The following is a 21,216-nucleotide window of genomic DNA, read 5'->3' as shown; positions in this document are numbered from 1 at the left end:
TGGGTTGGCTGGCTGGTGACTGGTTAGTGTGTGGGTCGGGTGGCGGATTGGCTGGTTGTTTGACGGGAAAGTGGGGAAAGAGGAGGGAAGAAAGGAGCCAGGGAGCAGACACTGCACAGGGTCCATTAACCAGGGGGAAAAGGAGCATCCAAAGCTTTCGGGAACAGGACAGACCATGGTCTTGTACTGTTTGCGTGACCACAGCATACACCACCTCTGTGGCCGCGAACCTTCTGGAGTCTACACCATGCCCAAAAGTGAGTTTTTGTGGAAATCAAGTGATGCCTCTGAGTTCTCTATCTTGGAACAGGGATCTGTACAGACAGAAAGACCATCCAAAAGGGAACTGATTTAGTGTAAACAGGAACTCAGAAGTAGAGATGCCCTTGAGAGTGTGAAGCCCCATACCACACACACACACACACACACACACACACACACACACGCACACGCATGCACACACACACACGCGCACATATACAGAAACCATGCTGGGGCTTTGGACTTACCATAAATCATGAAACGAGGATCCAGGTTGATCTGATCTTATCCAGTTCTTAAGGAGCAGCATAAGCGCAGCCAGTCCTTGAGTTGAATGAGAAAAGCGTTCAACACAGTGCTTGGCACATGAAATGTGCCCAATAAGTGGAAGTGGTCATTATAAGCCTCTAGTCTGAACAATAGGATGAAGTTGGGATTAATGTCATGGGTGTGATCCAGTCAAACCTTAGATGTTTGAGCCACCCCTTCCCTGGCCCCTTCAGCACCTGGTCAGCACCCCTTGCATACCTTCAGGTACTGGGATCTCACTACCTTCCCAGGAGCCTCAATTATTGTTGGACCACTCTGACTGCTGGGAAGTCTTCTTTATCTGGATATAGAGCCCAGATTCCTGTGACTCTCACCCATTGATCTTCCAGAGATGCTGTCACTTCTCAGTTTGGGGGCTTTTTGTTGTTTGGGGTTTTGCTTTTTTATGTCACAAGAACGGTGAAACAGTTTTTTCCAGCTGTGTAACCTTCCCCTGTCATTTTTGCAGGCTTTTAGCAGGCCCTGTTGGTATCATTCACACTTGCCTCTCATTCTAAATACATTAAAGGGGAAAAGAAAGTAAGGTATTTGGAGTCACCTGTGGTTTTCTTTTCCTAACTCATGGGGTGGATGGCATGCCTTTACCCTGAAGCCATCTTCTTTTTCTAAGCCTCCCCCACCCCAAGGGCAGTGACGCAATGGCAACAGGTCACGATAGTGGTAGGAGGCCAGGATTCTGACCACAACGCTGCCCCTCACTAGCTGGGTGACCCAGAGCAAGACACCCACCCTCTCTGAGCCCAGGAAAAACAATACCTGCCTCAAAGTACTGTTGGCAGGTGAAAACACAGAATACTTAAGCTGGTATCTGGCACACAGTATGTGCTCAATAAATGTCAGGACTTTCTTAAAAATCTGTCACCAGCTTACTTGCCTAGGTGAATATAATGGAAAAAAAGAGATATTTAGTCCTGTAACCAAGAAGCCTGGAATCTCATTGAGACAGCTGGATGGAAACACTTATCCGTTTGTTGGTTTAATCAGTATGCATGAAGAACGTCAAGTGTCCAACATGGACACACGCTAAGGGCGTCGTCAAGAAATGTGGGGTAGCAACACACGCTGGAGAGAGCAGCTTCGAGGCAGACATACCTGCATCCAAACCCTGCCCTCTGCCCGAGCACTCTGCTTCTCCAAGCCCGTGTGTGGAAGGAGCAGAGCAGGACTCCCTGCTTGGTATGGTTATTGTGACCATCAGTTGAGGGAGGGGACTTTATAGAGAACTGAGAAGAGTAGAAGCTCACGAAATAGTAGACCCCTCTCTTCCTCCCTCAATCCACAGAACAGGTAGATGTGGCACAGAGTACATATAAAATCATACAATCGTAATGTTTGCCATTAATAAGGCAGCTTAATGCAGAGGCTACAGAGCCAGAACGCCTGGGTGCTGAGCCTGCCCCTCCGCTCACCTGTGCGGAAGCTTGGGCAAGTTTCTTAACTCAGGTGACCCAGTCTCAGTTTCCATGTCTGTGAAATGGGCATAGTAGTAGTGGCTCCTTCCTCCTGGAATGGTTGCAAGAATTAAATGAGGTCCCATGTGTGAAAGTGTTCGGCACAATGCCTGGCTCAGGGCAAGTGTGCAGTAAATGTTCGCTGCTGGTCTTATTCATAACCAAAGTAACTGCTGTCTCTGTGTTTGTTGGTTATAATGGAGAGATTGATCCCAAATCCCAGTTGTTTTTACTCACTGCGTGGCCCTGACCCTTCTGCTCTGAGCCTCAGTCTCCTCATCAGTAGAACGGGAAGGAAACTCCTACCTTACAGCAGTTCCTTGAGGGTTAGAAGCAACATATATAGTCGTGCCTGGCATGCAGAAGGCACTTTACAAAAATCTGCAAACCTATTTATATGATTTAAAACAAGCCGTCTTCGTGCTCTGAGCCTCACCATCCTCCTCAGTGAGTGGGATTGTTACACATCCTTCCAAGGCAATGCACATCTGGGAAGCCCTGGGACGAGGCTCCAAGGCAGGGCCGCCACCCCCACGCTCCCCTCTTGTCAGCAGGATACACACAGCGGAGCCACGGGTCCTATTAGCTTTCACACTTCCAGAGGCCAAGTTCAGGAGACGCTGCCCCTGCACCAGCAGAATTATGAACCTTGTATATGAATGTCGTTGGATGTGAAGGACATGGTGGCCCAGAGGTCTGCGCATTTGTTTTGTTGTTGTTGTTGTGTGTTTGTGGAGAGAAAGACCTGTTAAATCAGATTTACACTGGACTCCAGGCAGGCACCGGCTCTGTCCCCTGCTTTATAAATCTTCTCAGAAACCGGCCCCGCCTGCCACCCATGAAGAGATGGAGAATCAAGACACACAGGCAGAATTGTCTGGCCTGGATTCTAAATTCTTCTTTTGAGAAGGACTTGGGGAGCCAAAAGAGATGGGAAGTTGCAGCACTGTGGGCTGAGGCCCATAAAAGGAAGCTTCTCTACTTACCTGATCTTTCCTCTGTCCCAGCCCGGCGAGGCCACAGCCAGTCCCAGGCCTGCACCGTGGCCCCCGCTGCGTCTGGCTGGAGTGCCATCCCCCTCCCCTTCTCTGGGGTCCATGCTGTACCCTTGATCCGCCCCACCTCCAGAAGCTCTACTTCTTCCATGAAGTCTTTGCTGAACTCTGGCAATGGCCAGATACATTCCTTTTAAACTTTTCACTTCTTTTATTTCTCTGATCCCTTGCAGAAATGCAATGACATAGGTATATTTGGTTCTCACAGTGAAGGAGACTCGAGTTTTTTTTTACCCACAGCCACACAGGGTGGTCTTCTGCCTGCACAAATAATCCTTTGTCCGCCATACTGTGGCTGCTCCATCTGTACCCCCTTTTCTTTCTCCTTTGAACTCAATTTGCTCTTCTCAGGTAATACCAATCACCTAAGCCTTGAGTATACCCAAGCCGGAATTGTTCCCTGGTGGTCTGGGCAGTGTGGGCACATTGAGGGCAAGGATCATGGCTCTACCCATCACGCGGCCATCCTGCAGGCCCCCCAGCTGGGCTCTGGGCTTCTCAGCGGCAGGGGTCAGCAGCTGCGTGGGGCTGCTCAGCACGGTGTCCCCCCTTCTTCTGGCAGATATTTTTTTTCTTACTTGAGTCACATGGCTGGGTCTGGAGAATGTCATTCCTAGTACCTGGAAACTCTTGTCAAGGAGGGTACATACACGACTCAAGACAAGTCAGTTAGATTGTTTGACTGGTGCTTGCATGTTAGCAACTAATATGTGGAGCAGAGACTGGGAGAGTTCACCCATCTGCACAGTCTCTTTCTCGGGGCTCACTGATGGACTACATCTCCCAGCTTCCCTTGCACCTGGACGGGGTCATGGGACTCTTTCTCTCCAGCAGAAAGAAACGAAGTGATGTGTGCAGCCACATCTGGCCAGGTAGTAAAGAGTGGGTGTGAACGGATAATGGTGAGCATTATCCATTTCCCTGAGTGAATGAAGAGAAGTCCATGGGCCTCAGGAAGAGCAGAACCACAAAATGGAAGGAATCCAGATCCCTGAATGACTGTTGGAACAGAGTGACCCCCTTCCCAATCCCATCTTGAACTGTGGCATGAGCAAGAAATAATCTTTATTGAAAATAGAGTACCCTACCACCCAGCAATTGCACTACTGGGTATTTACCACAAAGATACAAATATAGCAATCCAAAGGGGTACGTGCACCCCCGATGTTTATAGCAGCAATGTCCACAATAGCCAAACTATGGAAAGAGCCAAGATGTCCATCGACAGATGAATGGATAAAGAAGATGTGGTATATATACACAATGGAATATTATGCAGCCATCAAAAGGAATGAGATCTTGCCATTTGCAACAACACGGATGGAACTGGAGGGTGTTATGCTGAGCGAAATAAGTCAATCACAGAAAGACATGTATCATATGACCTCACTGATATGAGGAATTCTTAATCTCAGGAAACAAACTGAGTGTTGCTGGAGTGGTGGGGGGGTGGGAGGGATGGGGTGGCTGGGTGATAGACATTGGGGAGGGTATGTGCTATGGTGAGCGCTGTGAATTGTGTAAGACTGTTGAATCACAGACCTGTACCTTTGAAACAAATAATACATTATATGTTTAAAAAAAAAAGATAGTAGGAAGGGAAAAATGAAGGGGGGAATTCGGAGGGGGAGACGAACCATGAGAGACTATGGACTCTGAGAAACAAACTGAGGGTTCTAGAGGGGAGGGGGTGGGGGGATGGGTTAGCCTGGTGGTGGGTATTAAAGAGGGCACGTACTGAATGGACCACCGGGTGTTATATGCAAACAATGAATCACGGAACACTACATCAAAAACTAATGATGAAATGTACGGTGATTAACATAACATAATAAAAAAAATTTTAAATTAAAAAAAAGAAATAATCTTTAATTCAGTGTGAAGCCATTGAAATGTTGGGCTCATTTAAATAGAGTTAGCCTTCGAGACCAATAAAATACCAAACAGGTATGTTGGGGACAAACTAAGAAAAGCCTTGTTTACCAGTGTTTGTCAGAGTTCATAAAGCCAGTAAAGAATCTCAAGGAATGATTCTTGGAAGGAAAGAAAGGAAGGACATAGTGTAAAGTACTGTAGTTTAGTAGAATGAGCACTACTGTACGTCCTAGATGTCATGTGCCCCCACATTATCCACACTGTCTCATGTCATCCTTCCAAAGCCACATTTCCATTCCACAGATGAGAAAACCAGCTCCCATGTCACAAAGCAGTTATGCAGCAGAACCGGGAGTCAGACCCACACCTGCCCAGCTCCAAAGCTTGAACTCCTTTTATTAAACTACATCACCTATTTAGATTATTTGGGCCCGATATATTTTCATATAGTTTTTTTTTATCAACAGTGTCTATATGTTACCTTTATAGTAGTAAAAAAAAATACTTATACCAAATATAAAAATAAAAATGAAAAGTTCATCTGGCTACAGAAGAGGAACCAGAATCTAAGAGTCCAGCCATGGGGTTTGCCCTCTTGTACTAATCCTTTGAAGAAAAAGCTCTTCCGTGCTCATTGATGGTAGTCTAGCTGAAGAAAAATGACAGTAGCTTTAATTGCAATTTCTAATCACTCCAGGAAAATGAAACTTTCACACAAGTCTTATAATTGCCAATTTGTAAACAGTACCTGTGTGACTCTGATTCCCCTCACTTGTTAATCAGGTTGGGCTTGTATAACCAAGTTGAGCTTTTTGGTTTTTTGGTTTTTGGGTGTTTTTTGTTTGTTTGTTTGTTTTGTTTTTAATGTAAGGAGCTCGCTCTTCTGCTACCCACAGCCTCCTCTCCCGGCCCCCTCTGCTTCATCTCTGCATCTGTTTATGTCTTCCTGGTTTCCAATTTCTTAATGATGTTTTAACGAGATGCCAGTTACACATGTAAATTGGAAAGAGGCGACATTGAGAGATTGCTACCTGGTGGTAAATTTATTAAAATCAAGGTGGTTTTAATAACTCCCTTGCATATGCATCCGCCTCCATGTCTGTGATATTAGTTTTGGGATTTTTTTTTTAAACCTTCTTTTTGGAACAAGTGTTTTAGGGAAGTATAAGGTGAAGTCATGGGAAAGAAATCCAATTGTTTCATGAGTGTTAGCATTGTTCTCAAAAATAGTTTGTGCAGGAGCAAACTCATCTCTTCTACTTTTGGGGACCTTGTCTACTTTGGTCTTCCTATTTCTTACAACACCTGTAACTGCTTGCATCCATCTTCATCCTCACCGTCCCCATCATCCTCCTCCTCATCATCATGACTGTCACTTACTAAGCGCCAAACTCAAGGTCTCATAGCTGGAAAATAATAGAAACAGATTTCAAATTTGCATCATGCAAGATCTAAGTTTCCTGATCTACTCTTACTCTTTCAAACTTGCTTTTCCTTTGCCTTGGTTGCTCCCATGCCTCCTACATTCCCTCTATCTCTGGTCTGCATTTTCTTGGTCTTCTTCGCAGGCTGCTTTTCCTCTTCCCATGCTTGCTCCCTCCCATTCTGCCCTCCGCCTCCTCCTCTTCTCTTTCAACAGCATCATTTCTCACCCCAGCTACCCTTGTTTTTATCATGATTCCTTGTTTTTATCATGATTCCACCCGCTACTGTCTGCCCATGGCGTCTACATCATTCTCTCCTGAGTTTTAGGCTCTACACGTCCAGCCACCCACCGGCCATCTCCAGTGGGTAACACACAAGAGCCTCACAAACCCAAAGTCTCCCTAAGTCTCCTCTTCATCCTGCGTTTGCCACCTACATAAATAGCACAAATCAGAAACCCAAGCTTTTCCCACTCCTGATGCTGGCTATCATGAGGAGGAAGGCCAGGAGCATAACTTTCCTGGCCGCTCTCCACCCACTACTCACCCTGCCCCTGGGGTACCTAGAATTTTCTGTCTCCTTTCTCTTGAAAGCAAACCACCTCCAGGAACAAGGCACCCCTCCATCACTGCAAGGTGGAGAATGCTTCCTGGCTCTAAGTTTCGGTATTAAGAATCACACTTGCCTGAGCTAACAACCACACTCTCCAACATCAGTAATAAAAGTGGTATTTTTGTTTCTATATTGTTTATATCTTGCTTTGTTTCCCAATTGGTTCAAAACTTGGGCAGGAGAAAAAGTGCTATTTATTGAGCCTATTGAGTCTTTTCAAACCCCCAAAAGCAGGCAATCACCCCAGATTCTCCTTCTCCTCCCATTGAATGCGCCAGTGGGTCCCATTGAGTTGAACTTGGGAATAGTCTTGAGTCTTCCCCCTCCTCTCCATGTCAACCATGAATGCTTGAATTCTCTCCCCTCTCCCTTGAATTAGTGTGACAACAACCCTCAGCCCCTGCCTAGGTCTCACTCCCCTTCCTTCCCCACCCTCCACACTGCTCAGAGTGATCCTGCCAGGTCAGAGCTGTGGCCATGGTTGCCCACTATCTAAGGGGAAGCCCAGATCCCAAAGGGGATTATGAGTCCTGCATGAAATAGTCTCCAAGCTGTCCGCATGTACACACATCAGACTCATTTCTAATCCCAAGAGCATACCACACTGACTCTGAGATTTAAATAATAATAATAGGGGCACCTGGGTGGCTCAGTTGTTAAGCGTCTGCCTTCGGCTCAGGTTATGATCCCAGGGTCCTGGGATCGAGTCCCACATCCGGCTGCCCGCTCCACGGGAAGCCTGCTTCTCCCTCTCCCACTCCCACTGCTTGTGTTCCTGCTCTCACTATGTCTCTCTCTGTCAAATAAATAAATAAAATTAAAAAAAAAATAATAATAATAGAAGCTTAGAGAAGTTAAGTAACTCAGTCGAATTCAAGACCAAAGGGGCACCTGGGTGGTTCAGTCAGTGGAGCATCCAACTCTTGATTTCAGCTCAGGTCATGATCTCAGGGTCGTGAGATGGATCCCTGCTTGGGGCTCCCTGCTCAGCAGGGAGTCTACTTCTTCCTCTCTCTCTCTGCTCCTTCCCTGCCCCCTCATGCTCGCTCTCTCTCTCTCTCAAATAAATAAATAAAATCTTAAAAAAAAAAAAAAGAATTAGAGCTGGGGCACCTGCATGCCTCGGTTGGTTGAGCGTCTGCCTTTGGCTTGGGTCGTGGTCCCAGGGTCCTGGGATTGAGCCCAGCATCGGGCTCCCTGCTCAGCGGGGAGCCTGCTTCACCCTCTCCCTCTGCCTGTTGCTTGTGTTCCCTCTCTCGCTGTGTCTCTCTCTGTCAAATAAATAAATAAAATCTTAAAAAAATTAAAAAATAAGAAAAATAAAAAAAGAATTAGAGCTAAGACAGAGAATAATATATAAATTCCATTTCCTAAAGAGGTTTCTAGAAATTTGAAGGGAGTGGGGCATGTTTGGGATCAGATGGCAAGGATGGAGCTATTGATTCAAAGTACTTCTGTGTAAACTGACTGAGAGCAGCAAGCCTCTCACCTAGATCCTAGAACAATACCCAACATATACTGGGCACTTAGTAAAACCTTGTTAAATAAACCACCATTTCATTTGAAAGAATACTGACTTTGGAGTCAGACGTCTTTGAGTCAAGGCTCAGGTTTGCTAGTTCTTCTTGAAGAAGTCACTTCTCCTCCGAGAGCCTGTTTCGTCATCTGTAGAATGGGCTCATATTACCTACCTGACATGATCGTGGTGAAGATTGATTGAGACTAATTTTATAAACTAATTTTATACAATGTAAGACCTAAGTTTCTGCCCCATCCCTGGGGACTTACAGACTAACTCACATTTGCTGTGGATACATTAGATTCAGAAATTTCAATCTTACTTTAAACATCAAAACATGTGTTCCTAAAAGAATTTATTTCACTTAAAAAAAAAAAGCCCATCATCCTAATTTGAATCATGGGAAAAGCATGAAAATCAATTTTTATATGAAAACTGCCTTCAAAACTGCTGCAGCTTTGTTCTCAATCAGAAGTTTATAATGATGCAACTCGACTTCTGTTTGTGCACTTGATTTGACACTGCTGTGTGTACAGTCTGCATCCATTTGATTTTTATGGTATTTTTTTATGTTTACAAACAGCATTCTTTAACCTGAAATATCTCTCAGTTTAAATGCCAGCCATTAAATACACAAAATGGCCAATCAATTTTTCTCCATGCATACGGTCAATTCTGGGTTTTGTGTGAACACTGAGAACAGTCAGAGAGAAATCAAAAAAATAAAATGAATCTGGTCTGGGAGGGTGGGGTGGAGGTGGCCTTTAAAAACCTTCCCGTGCAGCCCCCTCATTCTACAGATGGGACACTGAGGCCCAAAGAGGAAAAGGGGTTTACCCAAGACCACACACCCTAAATGAATATCCAGAACTCTTGCTTGCCCTTCTGGGCTCATCTGCCATGTTCCCTTTGTACCCCAGAGGCAGGAGAACCGGCAGCATTTGGAGGGTCAGAAAGACCTCAGCACTTATCAGCAACTCAGAGGTGGAAACACAGAGGTCCGAGTCAGACAGCCACCATGCCTATGGGCCCAGGTACCACCCAAGTAACATCTTTGTTTTGTTTTAAGAGAATATACAGGCAAATGACATTCCTATATAAGTTTAAGAACATGATCCCATCCAAAAGAGAAACAGAAGGTCGATCTTTGCTTTATCAGTGGCTTTGGATTATTTTTACCTTTGCATCCTATCCTGATGAAGCTAATAAAGCATAGGCTCTGGAGTCAGACAAACTCAGCTCTAGGACACTGGGCAAGTGGCTTTATGTCTCTGAACCTCCAGGTCCCTGTCTTTAAAATAAGGATAATAACAGCTCCTTCTGAAGGTGGTTGTAAGAATTAAAAAGTGGCTCATTCAGTAGCCAGCCCAGAATAAAGATTCAATATATTTTAGCCACTGTTTCAGGCTGACTCCCCCCAATTTATAAAGCTGAGACAAGAAATGCTTTCTACACCATAAGAAACTACGCCACAAAAGAAGTAAATGACCGCATAAGGACAATAGCTCCTGGCAAGCGTGAAGCCTGCAATGGACCACAGCACCCATAATAGCCTACAACTGCTCCCCCTACCCCATTCTTGCGTGGGAAAAAAAAAGATTTAATTCCATTTATTGGTCAACTTTTCCCATGAGAACACATCTTTAATTTAATCATGTAAATCAATGGGAAAATCTAATTCACTTTAGAGAAGTTTGCTTCAAGGCTAGCCGTATGGGATTCAATCTGTTTCTTAAAGTGTATCTGTAGCAAGTGACATGTGTCTTTATCACAGTTACAAAGGGATATAAATTCATCTCTAACCCATTTTAGGAAATAGAAAGTTGATTAAATAAATGGTGGCTTTAGTGATCCAAATGATCTGTCACTTTCAAACATCTCAGACACTGAGTTTAATGCTGGTTTAGCTTATAATTGTAGATTCTATTTGACTATTTAATATTCAATTTGCCTAATTATCATTATATTAGTTCCAAATATATAATTTATTATTGTTACTCTTTTGACTTTTCTAATGCTCGCTCCCAAGTCCGTCTGGCTTTGGTTTGTGGAGTGCACTCTGTACAAGGAAAGGATCACTCACTTCCAGCCCTGGTGCTTTGCTCTTCAGATGGGCAACATTCTCAATGTTGTACGATCTTCTGCCCAGGGAAGCCGCCACCTGCCCTATGGATTTGTTGTGAGAGTCAACTAAGAGAATAGGTGTGAAAGGATCTAGTAACCAGTATGTTCTGTTCTTACACACAACAGTGATGGTCAGGCCAACCAATGATGAAGTCCATCCTTAAACCTCTGTAGAGGACGCTTTGTGGGCCAGCTATGTAGAAATGGAAAAACAGGGACCGTTAAATTTCATCCTTAACCGTAAGGAGCTCATTATCTACTATAGCAGATAGAAAGCAAACAGATGCTTATAACCAAGCTCCAATATATATGTTCCAACAGTGGAAACCCAGAAGAGGTGCCCTTGACCCACACTTGGAATCAGGAAGGCTTCTTGGAAGAGATGAGCTTTAAAGGTCCAGTGGAGTTAGCTAGTTCGAGGAGAGGGAGGGTCTTCATTCATCAATTCAATGTAACATATTTGATTACATACCACATCTAGTATACTCTTGGTCTTGAAGAAAGCAAGGAACCCAAAACAGACATTACCACTGCATCAGTCTGGGGTCCCATCAGGAAAATGGCAAGTACATTATTAGGATAAGAATAAAGGTTTTAGTATGGGAATTAGGGTCTACACCCATGCGAGAGGAGCTGGGGGCAAGGAGGGATAGAAGACAAGAGCCAGAGGATCAGAGAAGCAGTCACAAAGGTTTTAGACCCAAATGCTAGAACAGGTGGAGAAGCCAGAGTTCACCGGGAAGTCTAAGAATCCACTACACTCAATCCTCAAAATGGGAACTGGAGCACAGGTAGAGGAAGTAGTCCCCTCTGATGGCCATGAGAACAATGGCTTGCCCTCCTAGCTTCTGCAAGTCTCCCTCTTTGGCAAACTCAAACTTAGATCCTGACAGACAAGGCATTCCTGGTTCCCAGCTATGGATGGGAATGGTCATAGTACCAAGCCGAGACAACCCATCCTGCCCGCTGCCCTGAGGGTCCCCCAGATAAGGGAGAGGGGGTATTAGTCAAATCATCACAGCAATATATATCTACAAACTGAAAAGTGTTCTAAGAACCTAGAGTGGGGGCCTGATCCACCCTGGGGGGTACCGGAGGGCTTCTCCTGGGACTCGCAACCAAGCCGGACAGATAGGTGGGAAGATGGTACAAATGTGCCCAGAAATGTCACCATTTCTCTCTTGCACTGATGCACCCCCACAGGTGGCCTTTCTGTCTTCTACCACAGGTCAAGGAAACATCTGTCCAAGCCTCCCTAAAAGCCCAAGGAAAGGCTTATAGCTCTGAGGACAAAGCATTCACCCAGCTTAAAGAAATGTTCTGACCTCAAGACTCACAAACTGAAGGCTTGAGCCGAATCTCTGAGGTGGGTTCCAGCCCAGAGAGCTTCATCCGGAGGTACGCACCTGGGTCATTTGGGGATCGAGCTGACCTGGCCCGGGGTCCCTCTCCTCCCAGGGCTGCAGCAAATGAATGAAAAATTGTATCATTAAACTCTTTGATGTTCTCCTGTCTAATTGAACCTGTGAAATTTCCTAAGGTTCTCCAGCCTCCAAAAATTCAATTTTCCATGTAATGCATGGTGACATGTCAATAAATCATGCTGTAAAATAAATGTGCAGATTCTTTTGTGCAGGAGCGAGTGAGGAATAAACCTTTCGTAATTGATAAATAATGTCATTGGAATCAATAGCTGGCAGAGGAGTTGGAGGAGTAAGCCTGAATCATGTATGAGTGCTCCGGGGTGATCAATGCCTTCGAAACAGCCAGGAGCTCAGGAGCCAAGTGTATAAATTACTGTCTTAATATTAGAGCAGGGCCCAGTGTTTCAAAGATAGGTGCGTTACTAAGCGCTGGTGATTTGGGAAGCTGGGCCTGGGGGGGGTGGGTGGGGTGAGCTCCCTGACAGGCACTCTTTGGAGGGCTTGTGGGGTCCCTGCAGGTGGGCAACCATGACATGCGAGCAGACTGTGCAGTCCGGGACCTGGGATGGAGACGGTGTGGCGCCGGCTCTGGCCAGTCCTGCTGGCGGCCCGAGTTGGCAGCCAAAAGAAGCTATCTGCTACAGGAGCTACAGATGCTGCTTAGAAAAATCGCCTCGCTGCCCTCAGACACCTTGAGTGCCAGGCCCTGGCGCTGATGCACAGGATGAAGGACAAGCCTGGGATTCACTGAATTAAGCTCTGAGGGGCAGCTGCAGATGGTGCTGGACCAAGGGGCTGAATTGCAGTGGTCAGGTGCTCCAGCTTAAAAGTCGGATCGCTTGGCTCTGCCGAATGCTGTGTGACACTGAGCAAGTTACCTAACCTCCCGGAGCACCAGTCTGCTCCTCTGCAAAGGAGGAGCTAGCAATGCCAACCTCCCTGACTCAAAAGGGTGAAGTGAAATCAGGTTGTAAAATAGCTCAGCTAAGCGTCTGTCCCTACTGAGCAACTAAGGCAAGTCGGAGCTCTGTCATGTTTTGCGGATTCTCTATTTTTGTGGGCACACTACATGTACGTCCTTTGTATTGTCTTATTTAATTGTCACAGCCACCCCAGGAGGTAGTTACTATTATTATCCCCATTTCATGGATGAGGAAACCGAGGCACAGAGAAGGCAGACGCCTTGCCCCAATCACATTGCTCTGATGGATGGAGCCGAGCTTTGAATACAGTCAGTTCAAGGACAGGACTGCACCCTTAGCCATGAAACTACTCGCCCTGGAGTGGAGGGCAGTGCTAGGTGGGCACCCCCCAGTGGTCCTCAGGGACATCCCAGCCGCCTCACGTGGCCGCCTGCTGGAGAGGGGAGGGCAGAGGTTGCGGAGCCAGGCCCCAGTTCCACCATGTGCGCCTTGCACACCGTCCCTCTGGCTCACTGGGCTGCAGTGTGGCCTCATCAGTAAAATCAGGACAAGTGTGCCTGCACCTCGAGATCAACTCCAAAGCAGGGTCTAAAGAGTGGCACGGGAGCTGGTGATGGAGGCCAGCCACCAGGTGAGCTCTGAGGTCGGCCGGGGCCAGCCCTGGCACGGCCCTACCCAGCTATGGGCTCCCAAGCTAGAAGGCCCCTTCAGAGTCTCTGCATCCTCATCTATGAAACGTGAGCCATGAGCCGTGACACTGGCCTCTAAGGACCAAACTGAAGAGACGAGGTGGGGGTTGTAAATCACCTTCACGACAGGTGCCTGCAATCAGGCCGGCCCCTCAAACTGCAGGTTCTCCCTAATCCCTTGTTCCTTCCAAAGAGGACTCCCAGTAGAAAATGCTGCACAACTGTAGGGGGGGCTGTTCGAATCCATGGCTGCATGACAGGGTGCAGGAGCCAGAAGAAACCCGGAGCAAAACAATCCAGGCAAATCTGTGGATTTGGCTTAAAGTCACTTCCTGCAAAAGACCCTCCCTGGACCAAAGGCTGTGTGCTGTCTCAGCTCCTGCTTCCCCTATTATCGTCATGTAATTAAGCACCACACTTCCTGGTTAGGGGACAGTTTAGTAAGGACAGATATTTTGTGTATTAGGTTGGCCGGAAGAAAACCTTGAGATAAGGATTTCTGTACAAGTGGCTGATTTAGGAGGCAACCCCAGGAAGCACCCCCTGGGGGCTGGGGAAATGATACAGGGAAAGAGAGACAAGAAAGAACAATGATGAGTGGGTCTCCACTGTGGACAACGAGCTCAGTCTCCCTGGGGGCCTCGGAGACGGTGTAGGACACTCCTCCATGGCAGGTGCGGAAGCTCAGTAGTTATACACCACATCCCCCCCTGCATTGGGTGACTCCCCAGCATTGCCCGCCTGTGCTGTATATGGATACTCATACCCCAGCGGCCAGACAAAGCCCTCAGGGAGAGCATTGCAGGTGCTTATAGTAGAGAGCCGTCATACATGGGAAGAGAGAGCCACAGTCAGTGGATCCTGTGTTGCACCTCATCTCCCTAAAGCCCTGAAGCCCTCCCAGGACCTGGCCCTGTGCTTGCTTTATGAAATGGAGTGAATGAATGAGGAGCGGTAGCCTGGGTCGGGCAGATCTGAAACTCCTACTTCTAAAGCTCAGGAGCGGCACTGTCCTGGCAGCACCTGGGGATATCACACTTCCCTCTGCCTGGGCTAGACCACCCCTGGCACAGCATCCTGTCTCAGGGCCACCCCAGTTCAGGGACTACTCCTTGTAGACACCCACAGAATAAGACCTCGTTTCCTTCTGAAAGGAGGGGATGCTTCTGAGAGCGGGGGAGGTTCTTTGTCTTTACAGCCTACCCTCTGTATTAACTCAGAGTATGGACTACTACAGGCACCCAGCAGACGTCTAAGGAACCGAGCTAGATTCGTGAAAGGCAGAAGAAAATAGATTTCAGTGCAACCACAGAATGACTTTTCTAGCCCTATATGACAAAATGGACTAATGTGTTTGTTCATTCATTTGGCAAACATTTGTTTAGAACGACAGTGCCAGGCTAAGCGAGATGACAGGGGCATGAGGATGAATGAGACAAAGACCTTGACCTTGAAGTCAAGTGGAGAGTCAGATACATCAAACAGTAATTAGAGTGCAGCATCATATATGCTGGAAGTGGATACATAAGGGAAGATGCCGGGAGTAATGGGGAAGGATGGACTGTCAAACTGAGTGGGTGTTGATCGAGAAATTTTTGTGCACTAACTTGTTTATTCATTCATTTATGTTCTGTGCAAGGTTCTGAGCAAAATGGACATCATCCCTGTTTCATGGAGCTTCTTGTCTCATGCAGGTCCACCAAAAAAGCATTTATTTTTAATCTTTAAACTCCTGCAAAATGTCATCTATGCCCTGGCTTTGGGTCAGTGACTTGCACTACAACTTCCTGCCATCAGCTCTGGCAACTGGTCAACTCCTGCTCGGCTTTCAGATCTTCATCAAGCATCACCAGCCCCAAGCAGCTGCCCCTCTTTTGGGCTTCCTCAGTCTCAGCCCCCACCACCCTGTATTATTGAATTTCTTTCTCTCCATCCGTTTATGTGTCTCCCATACAAAGTAAGCCCAGATGTAAGATTTCCCATGGTGGGTATGTTGGCGTCCCAACCCCCAGACCCAGGTTCCTTCCAGGTCACCCTTATGCCTTACTAGAGTGTGGCCCCCTTCTCATCGTCTCTGACTAAGACTGACTAGGCATTCACCAAATTCTGCCCTTTGCCTTCCTGAACATACAGCTAAACTACATTTCCCAGCCTCCCTTGTAGTGAAGTCCAGCCAATGACTAGGATCTGTGGACAGAAGTGTCCCTACCAGGCCTGGCCCTCAAAACCCACCACAACTGCCATGCATTCTCTTTTCTCATCTTCCTGTTGAACTGAAAGGATCCAGAGGGCCGAGAAAAAGCCTGTGTCACTAGATGGAAGGAGCCAGTGTCCCTGAGTCACCACCAGACCAAGAATACTTGTGATATGCACTGTCACATGAGTAGGGCATAAGCTTTGTTGTGTTAAGCTGTCTATAGCCATGATTTACTGAGATAGCCATGGAGCTGCCCCTCCCAGATCCCCCTCCAAGCAGGGCTGTGGCCCAGCTCCTGGGAAGACTGTAAGCACACAGGCCCCAACTGCCATTCCCTTCAAGGACTGCTCGTCCAAAGCCATGTCCCCCGCGGGGTGGCCCACATCCAATGACTGATGGAAGTTGAGACATAGAGGGGTGTAGAGGCTGCCTGGATCACATCTGAACCTCCCTCTGCCCGATCCTGCTTCCGCCCTCTCCTTCCCAGGGCTGTAGATGACAAAGTCATTCCCTATAAACCCCTCGCACACTAAATTCCACCCCCACTTCTACTCCCGAGAAATCCAACCTGGGACACCTACCCTAACGGCTGCGTGGTCTGAGAGAGCTGTCACGTCCACATTTCAGGCAGCAGGTTGAAAAAAAAATGGGTAAAGAAGGTGTCACTGTCCAGAATGGGAGAAGATATTTGCAAATGACATATCAGATAAAGGGCTAGTATCCAAAATCTATAAAGAACTTATGAAACTCAACACCCAAAGAACAAATGATCCAATCGAGAAATGGGCAGAAGATGTGAACAGACATTTTTCCAAAGAAGACATCCAAATGGCCAACAGACACATGAAAAAGTGCTCAACATCGCTCGGCATCAGGGAAATACAAATCAAGACCTCAATAAGATATCACCTCACACCAGTCAGAATGGCTAAAATTAACAAGTCAGGAAATGACAGATGTTGGCAGGGATGCAGAGAAAGGGGAACCCTCCTACACTGTTGGTGGGAATACAAGCTGGTGCAGCCACTCTGGAAAACAGTATGGAGGTTCCTCAAAAAGTTGAAAATAGAGCTACCGTATGACCCAGCAATTACACTACTGGGTATTTACCCCAAAGATACAAATGTAGGGATCTGAAGGGATACATGCACCCCAATGTTTATAGCAGCAATGTCCACAATAGCCAAACTGTGGAAAGAGCCAAGATGTCCATCGACAGATGAATGGAGAAAGAAGATGTGGTATATATACACAATGGAATATTATGCAGCCATCAGAAGGAATGAGATCTTGCCATTTTCAACGACGTGGATGGAACTGGAGAGTGTTACGCTGAGCGAAATAAGTCAATCAGAGAAAGACATGTATCATATGACCTCACTGATAAGAGGAATTCCTAATCTCAGGCAACAAACTGAGGGTTGCTGGAGTGGTGGGGGGTGGGAGGGATGGGGTGGCTGGGTGATAGACACTGGGGAGGGTATGTGCTGTGGTGAGCGCTGTGAATTGTGCAAGACTGTTGAATCACAGATCTGTACCTCTGAAACAAATAATACAAAATATGTTAAAAAAAAAAAAGAAGAAGAAGAAGAAGATAGCAGGAGGGGAAGAATGAAGGGGGAAAATCGGAGGGGGAGACGAACCATGAGAGACGATGGACTCTGAAAAACAAACTGAGGGTTCTAGAGGGGAGGGGGATGGGGGGATGTGTTAGCCTGGTGATGGGTATTAAGGAGGGCACGTACTGAATGGAGCACTGGGTGTTATACGCAAACAATGAATCATGGAACACTACATCAAAAACTAATGATGTGATGTATGGTGATAAACGTAACAGTAAAAAATTTTTAAAAAAGGTGTCACTGTCTTAGGAGCGCTTTCCAGAAGTCTCCCTGTTCACAAGGGAGCCATGGTGGCCACACCAAACCACAAAGAACGCTAGAAAATGTATCTTTATTCTTGGCAGCCATGTGCCCCGCTAAAAACCACTCAGGAAAAAGGGCAGACCAGAAGTAGGAGACCACAGGCCATCTGTGTCATCCACCCAGCCAGTGCTAGAAGGGACTCACATATGTCACACTCTTCTCTATGCTGAGGCTTGGTGATAAGCGGTTTACACGAGTTATTGCATGCAAACCTCACGCCAACCCCCAATGAGAAAGGGGCTCTTAATGTTGTTCCCATTTTACAAACGAAGAAACTGAAGCTTACGAGCCCAGGGTCTGGCAGCTAGTCTGTGGCAGAGCTGGATTCTGACCTTGGATGTTTCCGACTTCGGATCCTACACTCTTAACCCCTGTGTGATTCTGCCTCCTCCCACAACACTGAGCCCCTTGAAGCAGGGAGCAGGTCAGTCACTTATGCCTCCAAGAACACTTGGCATCTGGGAATGACTCAGTCAACATTTGCCGGTTTGGCTAAAGGGGGGAAGACAGGTGAGGGAATCAGGGGCGAGGGCCACGGCATGACTTGCAGAGCTCACCTACTGAGATCAGCATTAACCAAGCTAAGGAACCAGGGGAGACGAGGCAGAGAGAATTACCAGAATTTTATAACAGGTGCCTGTGGAACATCCAAGGGAAATGTCCAGTTGGCAGTTGGATCCACATATCTGAAGCGTCGGTGGGAGTTCAAGGCTGGAGCCGTGAGCAGGAAGGAGCCTCCCGCACCTGGGCAGCTGTCCAGCCATGAGCGTGGCCAAACTCACGCAGAGAGAGGGTGTGGAGAACCCACAGCTACGTCCATAAGCCTGGCTAGAGTTTCCAATGAACAACACCATTCCTCGTCCTTTTGCTTTTGCATTCTCTCTCCCGGGTTAATTTCCCTCTTTGCTCTTTCTGCCCGTTTTGAAGGATGATTGGTTTTCTAGGCAAAGAGCCCGTTTTGTGTGTGTGTAATTTTAAGGTCTTGGACCATCCCAAACACTTACCCAGATATGGGTGATATATAAATCTATGCATCCAGTATATTTATAGACACACCCCCCACCTTCATGTACACGCAGCTGGGTCATTAGAATGGCCATAAAATAACACATCTGGGTAGAAGCCACTGTGTGGACCCCTATACTACTACCTGGCGGCTGTCATAAAAACACCAATAAGGGGAAGCAGAAGTGTGTTTGACTGGGAGAATGATTCTTGTTTCCTTTTCATTATTCTTAATAAAAGGAGATGGTGCCGAAAAATTGTGTTTCCTGGGTTATTTTCCCCAAGAGATCTTTTATAAAACACGGAACACATAACAGACCGTGTTGCAGGCAAATGCCTCATTAAGGGAATATAGTTAGAAAGAAATAGTAACCAAAATGAACAGTTATTTTCTTTATTTTTTTACCCTCTGTAAAATGGAGAAATTGGATGCGATATGGATTTAGTAACAGCCCTCAAATAATACCGTGGGAACGCGATGCTCACACTCTCAGATGTGAGTGGTCTTTAAATGCTGCTCGGTGTCAAGGTAGCAGCTTTGGGGAGTGACCAGCTCCAGGAAAAGGCTTTCATCTGTCTTCCAAATGGTCTTCCTACTTATATTTTATGGCTTCATTTGGCCAGGTAAATTTGGGCTTGCTGGTCGCTCTCCTTTTCTGGCTACATATTCTTCTGGATGTCCCCCAGCTATCTCAATATGGGAGCTCATGATTCCCAATCTCCAGCTCTAACTCATTCCCCAGCTTGAGGCCCGTGTGTCCCAGAGCTTCCCAGCCATTTCCACCTGAATGCCCCACTGGCCCCCCAGAGTCTCCACGTCCCACACTGAGCTCCTCCTCCAGGATTCCCATCTTGGTGAAGACACCACTACTCTCCCAGTCGCACAGACCAGATAAACCCTGGAATCACACTGGACAACCTCCCAAGCCAACAATCACCCTTTCCCGGAGATCCAGCCTCCTGACCGTACTAAATGCACCCCATTTGCCCCAGCTCTTCTGCCTCCACCGAGGTCCTGGACCCACCATCTATCTGGGTTCCCTTTCCCAGCCTCCTCCCCGGGCCCCTGCTCAAGGGCAGCCACCATAGAATTCTCAGAACGCTCTTTCCAGAATTCTGTTTTGGGATCTTGGATGGCTGAGGTTGTCCTCTGGATCACACTCTACCCGCCTGGCTCCCCAGGGTCAGACATGTGGCTCCCCATCGACCTCTCATTAGCCTCTCCCCGTGCTCCTTCTCCAGTCCTTTGAACTGTTGCTTGTCCCCCAAATGTCCCATGCCATCCCTGTCCTTTGCACATACTGTGCCTTGGCTTTTCCAGGTTCTCATTGCCAACTCCTTGTCCCTACTGGTTTTGACCAGCCTGTCATTCATCCTTCCATATGAAACTGAGGTTCCACCTCCTACAAAAAGCTTTCCAGGCTTTTCTGTGCCGCCAGAGGCCCTCTGTCATAACAATTCCCACTGTGCAAGGTCATTTTCTAACATGCGTGCATTTCTTCCATTAGACCATTAGACCGTGAGCTCCTTGAGGACAAGGATTGTGTCTCATTGACCTCCTCATTCCCAGGAAACAACATAGGAACTGCTACAGATAAGGGGGTCAGTTACCAAATGATTACTAACTAACCAGCCACAGGAACAGGTGATCGCCTGCAAAGACAGGGACAGAATCAGCCTCCTGTGTCGGCAGGAATTTCAAAGCCATGTGAAATAGATACAGATAGCTAAATATCATGACCCTCAAATCTTTTTCAGGACCTAGCATCTGGACTGCTTTTCACAAAGAACAAAAAAGTGATTCAGCGCTTCCCAGCCATAGCAGAGGAGGGTGGTTGAAAGGGCTTCAGATGTTTGGTACAGAAGCAAAAAGATGTTCTCCAAAGCCAAACAGACCTAGGCTCAAAACCTGCAGCTTTTCTTGGCTTCTCCTGTCTGAGCCTCACCTGGAAGGTAGATATGCTGACCCCTCTTTTGCTAGAAGATTGCAAAGACATTAGCCTCAAAACTAAGCATGGGCCTAATATGTAGTAAGTGGTCAACAAAAGCTTAGCATTCTGTTATTACTGTTTTTAAGGATTAAAACGCATGTGATCTTATCGGATCAAATAACAACACGGGACGTATGGGAAGTGATCCTTAATTTGGAGTTATCATCTCCATTTTACAGATGACGACACTGAGGTTCAGAAGTGAAAAGCCTTGTCCAAGGTCACACAGCTAGAAAGTGTCTGAGCTAGGACTCAAACCCAGATCGGCCTGGCCCAGGAGTCAGCACACTTCCTTACCCACAGGGGTCAACCAAGGTTGCATCTCTGGTGATTTGGCTAAAGAGGAGGGCTCTGAGCAAAAGGCAGAAATAGGCATTAAGAAATTCACACTTATGGGCCACTTCCTAGGG

The sequence above is a fragment of the Zalophus californianus genome, chromosome 13 (genome assembly GCF_009762305.2).
Source record: "Zalophus californianus isolate mZalCal1 chromosome 13, mZalCal1.pri.v2, whole genome shotgun sequence".
NCBI lineage: Eukaryota > Metazoa > Chordata > Mammalia > Carnivora > Otariidae > Zalophus > Zalophus californianus.
This window is presented reverse-complemented; position numbering follows the sequence as displayed.